The sequence below is a fragment of the Palaemon carinicauda genome, chromosome 17 (assembly GCF_036898095.1).
Source record: "Palaemon carinicauda isolate YSFRI2023 chromosome 17, ASM3689809v2, whole genome shotgun sequence".
Classification (NCBI taxonomy): Eukaryota; Metazoa; Arthropoda; class Malacostraca; order Decapoda; family Palaemonidae; genus Palaemon; species Palaemon carinicauda.
This window is the reverse complement of record NC_090741.1, coordinates 32,223,945-32,231,444: the sequence shown is the minus strand read 5'-3', so window position 1 is coordinate 32,231,444 and position 7,500 is coordinate 32,223,945. Positions and strand designations below refer to the sequence as shown.

General features: G+C 33.7%; 1 protein-coding gene across 1 annotated transcript in view; it reads left to right on the top strand.

Annotated features, from left to right (window-relative positions):
• Positions 1-7,500, top strand: part of LOC137656017 (uncharacterized) — a 44,694-nt gene that overhangs the window by 19,088 nt on the left and 18,106 nt on the right. The window lies entirely within an intron of this gene.

Genomic DNA, 7,500 nt, shown 5'->3' with positions numbered 1-7,500 from the left:
AAGACATCCTGCCATCGCAGTTGATGAAGTAGAAGATCAATCTTGTGGATATTTGCGGAATCGATGAATTCATTAATCAAGTTCTGTGGAGTGTGGAATTTTATTTGAGTAAATTCGAGGTAATTGTCAACTCTCTCTCTCTCTCTCTCTCTCTCTCTCTCTCTCTCTCTCTCTCTCTCTCTCTCTCTCTCTCTCTCTCTCTCTCTAGTTTCTGCTGAAATATAACGGGTTTGGACAGTTTCTTTTAAGATTCTCTAGCATCCTCCCGATCATTGGAAACATAGTATATATCCTCTAATCGGACGTCCTCTTGTCTATCTGTCCTGGTTGCAGCAGTTGATGTCTATTAATCCCATCAACTCTCTTTGTTATTCTTTTCTTCATTCCATTGGATGTGGAACTTCATAAGTTAAAACTTGCAGCGGAGGTTTTCATGTTGAACTGGCTGACATAAATCTCTTTTTTTTATAATTTATGTATGAACGATGTAATTTAATGTTGTTTCTGTTTTAATTTTAATTGTTCATTACTTCTCTTATTGTTTATTTAGTTCCCTGTTTCCTTACCTCTCTGAGTATTTTTTTTTCCTTTTGGAGCCTTTGGGCTTTTAGCATCTTGCTTTTCCAGCTAGGGCTATAGCTTAGCTAGTAATAATAATGATGATAATAGTTATGACTGGCTTACAATTACTTGAACATTGTCGCTGTGATTAGAGTTTACGTGACATATTTTTTTCTAGATTTTCATTCCACGCCATGGCAGAGATTTAAGATGAGAAAAGATGGTAATAGGCAGCCAGGAATCGACAGTTAATAGCAATAAAGAAAAGGAATAGGATACAAAGGTGCTAATCGCTATAAAATCTATTAAATGAAGATCAGTCATATGTCTTAAGTAATTGTTTTTTTTTTTTATGTATTTAAGGGGGAAACTGGAGGAATACGTTGAAATTTAATTTGTTAAGAATAAATAAGTGATAAACATAACAGATAAAATAAATAATGGGGGTTGGGTGGAGGAATCTTTAAAATTATGATGATGTGTAAGAAAAAAAAAAAAGAACTATTGTTTGAAAGCAAGGAAATTATAATTATCTGCAAAAGCAATTAGTTGTGAAAGTTCAAAATTTGTTGGTTCAAGTATTTTAAAGCCTCGAGAGAAAACTTATGTTTTGAACATAGACTTCACCTATGCTAATGAATGTTTACTAAAAAGGTTTCAATTGTTTAATGCTCAGTATAAGAAGTTAGTGGTTAATTTAGAACACAATTTCTGACTAGCTGAGCATGCATCTCTCTCTCTCTCTCTCTCTCTCTCTCTCTCTCTCTCTCTCTCTCTCTCTCTCTCTCTCTCTCTCTCTCTCTGTATTATTTAATATGCATTATAACAAGTTAGTGCTTTATTTTAAAAAATTATTTATGACTAGCTGAGCATGCATCTCTCTCTCTCTCTCTCTCTCTCTCTCTCTCTCTCTCTCTCTCTCTCTCTCTCTCTCTCTCTCTCTCTCTGTATTATTCAATATTCATTATAACAAGTTAGTGCTTTATTTAAAAAAAATATTTATGACTAGCTGAGCATGCATCTCTCTCTCTCTCTCTCTCTCTCTCTCTCTCTCTCTCTCTCTCTCTCTCTCTCTCTGTTATTTAATATTCATTATAACAAGTTAGTGCTATATTTAAAAAAAATATTTATGACTAGCTGAGAATGCATCTCTCTCTCTCTCTCTCTCTCTCTCTCTCTCTCTCTCTCTCTCTCTCTCTCTCTCTCTCTCTCTCTCTCTCTCCTGGTTTATAGGAAGAGATATGAGAATGCAATTATCAATATCGCTGACATTTCTTCAGGTATTTCTTACAACGAAATCCGATTGCTTCCGTTATTGTTATCAGATGATGCATTGCAATATCCTCTACATTCGGCCAGAAAGCAGTTAGCAATCCGGCGTTGTCTGAGAATTAATTAAAGACTCTGAGGATTTGAAGCCTGTTAGCTCCAAGTGATCACTAGCCAAGAATGTTCGCTTGGTGTAGTAAACTTATTTTGATTAAAACGCTTTAAGTTTCCTCTAATTATACGACTCTTCATTACGTTTAACTGCAGACAAGCATGTCTCTTTCTGTGATCTTGGGTAAGAGTCAAGTTTTGACTCATAGGGCTGGCAAACTTAATGCTTTAAGAATTCTCTTAATATAGGACTGTTTAGTGCGTTAACTACAGAAAACATGTCTTTTTCTATATACGGCTGTTTATTGCGTTTAACTGCAAAACACATGTCTTTTTCTATATACGACTGTTTTATTGCGTTTAACTGCAGAAAACATGTCTTTTTCTATATACGGCTGTTTATTGCGTTTAACTGCAAAACACATGTATTTTTCTATATACGACTGTTTATTGCGTTTAACTGCGAAACACGTCTTTTTCTATATACGACTGTTTATTACGTTTAACTGCAGAAAACATGTCTTTTTCTATATACGGCTGTTTATTGCGTTTAACTGCAAAACACATGTCTTTTTTCTATATACGACTGTTTATTGCATTTACCTGCAGAAAACATGTCTTTTTTTTATATACGACTGTTTATTGCGTTTATCTGCAGAAACATGTCTTTTTCTATATACGACTGTTTATTGCATTTACCTGCAGAAAACATGTCTTTTTTATATACGACTGTTTATTGCGTTTAACTGCAGAAAACATGTCTTTTTCTATGATCGTGGCTAAGAGACAAGTTTGACTCATTGGGCTGGTTAATATCCTCCATTTTAGTGAGAAAACTTTAAGGCATAGGTTGGAAGAACACCTCCCTGTTGTAGAAATAAATATCGCCTTCAGATTCGGTTGAATGCAGGAACCAGTCAACTAGAAGCTACTCGTTTAAAGGTTTTTAAACGCCACTCATGAATAGCAGAGGCAAGGGCCAGTGACATTGCCCTATCAAGCAGGGCAATGCCCCTAGGGACTGACCATATATACATATGATCAGCGCCTAAGCCCCCCTCCCCACCCAAGCTAGGACCAAGGAGGGCCAGGCAATGACAGTTTATAAAATGAAACGATAAGATGGAGCGTATGTTAACTAAGTGTCCGCAAGATAGGTTAGTGCTCGAGAAGGAAGAGAGGTCAGTTTATTTGGGCTGCACAGGGATGGAGAGGCTTTAAGATAGGGATAGGATACCTTGTCAATCAACATGAAGTGGTCTGTCATCTGTGAAATGTGGTTTTCCTGGTATGGTGGTGTGGGATAGGAATGAGGGTAGTAGAGGATCAATTAGAGGCAATTGTGTACTGTAGTAGGTATAAAGAGAGAGAGAGAGAGAGAGAGGAGAGAGAGAGAGAGAGAGAGAGAGAGAGAGAGAGAGAGAGGTTACCAATAGTGAAAACTGGCCTTTTGCTCGACCTTGACCTTGACCGTCCGAAATTTGATCATTTCCAGCTTTTTACATGACAATTAATCCCTGCAATTTTCATTACTCTATGATTAAAATCGTGTCCAGGAAGCTGTTCACAAAAAGAAAAAAAAAAAACATACACACAAACACTCAAACATAGCCTTCTTTCAAATTCGTTTGCGAAGGTAAAAATTATTGTTGTTTAGCAATTCATATATCGACCAGCTATAAAAGTATGAGAATATCATTAAGAATTGCTATTGTAAGTCATTTCATATAATTTTTTTTTTTTCAACATATGATCTTGTGCGTCAAAACTTGTGCATCGGTTATTTTCATACTTGATTCTAAAATCATTAACAATTGCTCTTGTGCATCAACTTATACATCGGTTAGCTTGAAATTAGTTACATATATCCACAACAATTTCTCTCTTATGAAAACTTATATATTGGTTAGATTAAAATTAGTTACATATATCATCAACAATTTCTCTCTTATGAAAACTCATATATTGGTTAGATTAAAATTAGTTACATATATCATCAACAATTTCTCTCTTATGAAACCTCATATATTGATTAGCTTAAAATTGGTCACATATATCCTCCACTTTTTCTCTCTTATGACAACTCAAATATAGATTAACTTAAAATTAGTTTACATATATCCTCCACTATTTCTCTCTTATGACAACTCAAATATAGATTAACTTAAAATTAGTTACATATATCCTCCACTATTTCTCTCTTATGAAACTCAAATATAGGTTAACTTAAAATTAATTACAAATATCCTCCACTATTTCTCTCTCATGAAAACTCATATATTGGTTAGCTTAGAATCAGTTATATGTATCCTCAATAATTTTTCTCTTATGATAACTCATATATTGGTTAGCTTTAAAATGGGATACTTACATCCTCAACAATTACTCATGTATGTTAATATATACATCGGTTGTCTTTAAAACTGGTTTCTGATTTCATTAAAAATTGTTTTTGTACGTTAACTAATGTATTTGGCTAGCTTCAAAAATTGTTTCTATCATTAGGAATTGTTATTGTGCGTTAACTAATAAATGATTATCTTTAAAGCTAGTTTCTGGTATCATTAACGATTAATCTTGGCCGCCAAATAATATATTAGCCAGTTAAAAATGATTTCTTTTTTATCAGTAATAATTTCTCTTTTACATTAACACATACTGTGATTATTTTTATCACTGGCTCTAATATCATTAACAATTTCTCTTGTTTGGCAACGTATACATCGATTGGCTTTAACATTGGTTGCTAATTTCATCAAAAATTTTTATTGTACGTTAGCTAATACACTGGCTATCTGCAAAACTGCTTTATAATATTATTAACGATTTCTCTTGTACGTCAACTCATACATTTCCCAATTTAATACTGGTTTCTAATATCATACATTGGCTATCTTTAAAAGTGGTTCTTAGTATCAGTAATAATTTCATTTAGTGATTAGTTTTTAACATTGGCTTCTAATACCATTAACAATTGCCCTTGTATATGAACTTGGAATGAAGAAAATTAATATTACCAGTACCCTACCTGTGGAGCGTTACGAAATAAGGATATGAATCCCGTAGACTTATATGTTTGCATATATCCCATCATATCAATATGAAAGTAAGATGATTGATCGCCAACCCTTTGTTCGCCCTTCAAAAGAAAATCCTCAACATTCTTTACATTTATTGATTCGATGGCTTGAATATTTCATTGGTCTTATAAGAGGCAACGCATGATCATGATATATGAATAGAATCTTGTGTTTAATAATTGATGGAGAGGCATGAATCTGAGATACATTTTGCTCATTACTTAGAATTCTACAAGTGAATTTGTAACATCTACTACTACTGCTACTACTGAGAGAGAGAGAGAGAGAGAGAGAGAGGAGAGAGAGAGAGAGAGAGAGAGAGAGAGAGAGAGAGAGAGAGAGAGAGATAGTATAAGTGTATATGTTTATGTATACCACTACATTCAATCTTTAATTTAGGGTTGTGGTGGCCGATGCGGTAACGTCCCTGACTGGTGAACACCAGACTGGGTTCGCGTCCCGCTCAAACTCGTAGTTTCTTTGTTCGATGTAAATTCACTTTCCTTGTGAGCTAAAGTTTGGAGGGAGGGGTTGGGGAAGTCTATAGGTCTATCTGTTGAGTCATCAGCAGCCATTGACTGGCCCTCCTTGGTCCTAACTTGGGTGGGAGAGGGTGCTTAAGCGCTAATCATATATATGGAAAGTCTCTAGGGTATTGTCCTGCTTGACAGGTCAATGTCACTGTCCGTTGTCTCTGCCATTCAAGGGACGGGTAACCCTTTTGCCTCCAAGACATCAAGAAAGATAAACTTGTCCTGATCAGTGGCCGACTGTGGACGGCTTTGGCTTCGACTCGCACGGGTTTCGCTTCGAGAGAAAGTATTTAAAGAGAAATGGTTTTGTGGTTTATTTCGTTTTCAGTAATTTGGGGTTCTCTGATACAAGGCTTTTCCAAAAGGATAAAGTTACATAGGATGATAGGAATTCCCATTCAGTTGATACTACAACAAAGGTTTTCGGCCTGCGGTTGGTATTCTATTTTGTGAGGCTATTCTGTGATATTGTATTTTGAATACACATGTTTTATATATATATATATATATATATATATATATATATATATATAGTATATATAATATATATATATATATATATATATGTATGTATATACATATGTATACATACATATTTTATATATATATAAATATATATATATATATATATATATATATATATATATATATATATATATAGTATATATATATATATATATATATACATATTGACAGAGAGAGAGAGAGAGAGAGAGAGAGAGAGAGAGAGAGAGAGAGAGAGAGAGAGAGAGAGAGAGAGAGATATTTGTGTATCTTTCAAAATTTTTAATGATATCATTATCAACACCACCAAGATGCAACATGAAAATAAGGAAATGATGTAAACTGAATAAAAAGTAATTAATGAAAACTATAAAACATTTTAAGATCATTAACAATGTATGATACATATATATTATGATATATATATATAGTATATATATATGATATATATATAAACTATGGATAGAAACTTATGTCAACCTGTTCAACATAAAAACTTTTGTAACAAGTTTGAATATCTGAAGTTCCACCGATTCAACCGCCTGATTAAGATCATGCCACAATCTGGTCACAGCTGGAATAAAACTTCTAGAATACTGTGTAGTCTTGAGCCTTATGTAGGAAAGCCTAGACTGTTAGAATGAATTGTATACCTAATACTGCATGCAGGATGGAACAGTTTGGGACAATCTGAATGGAATGGACAGTCAGAACTAAGGAAAATCTTACGCAACAAACACAAAGAACTAATTATTTCCTTTGGTCGTTGCAACCCCACCAGCTTTAAGAACTAAGAATGTAGGGATTGAGGGAGTCTATAGGTTATGCCTGCTGAGTCATCAGCAACCATTGACTGGTTCTCCATGGTTCTAGCTTGGGTGGAGAGGGGTCTTAGCAGCTGATCATATGTATGTGTGGTCACTCTCTAGGACATTGTCCTGCTTGATAGAAAAAGGGAATTTGTACACTGGAGGTCATAATTCTCCTCGTAGTTTGTTTATTTTCTCATTTCCTTTCATCATTAGGCTATTTTTCCTGACGGAGCCCTTGGGTTTATGGCATTTTGCTTTTTCAACTAGGATTGCACCTTTGTAAATAATAATAATAATAATAATAATAATAATAATAATAATAATAATAATAATAATAATAATAATAATAATAATAATAATATCGAAAAATCTTGACAATGAGATCCTTAATCATTACTGTAAAAGAATAAAATATAAGAAAATTTACAAATAAATTGAAGAATAATGACAAATCATAATTCATTGTGAATATAATTTTTACTGATTGTATTTTATGTATTCAATTGATGAAAAAGATTCTTATGATAAAAAGGATGATTGCTTTCATTCATTGTAATGTCTGTATATTTCATACACACTCATACATTAAAATGCGATTGCTCTCTCTCTCTCTCTCTCTCTCTCTCTCTC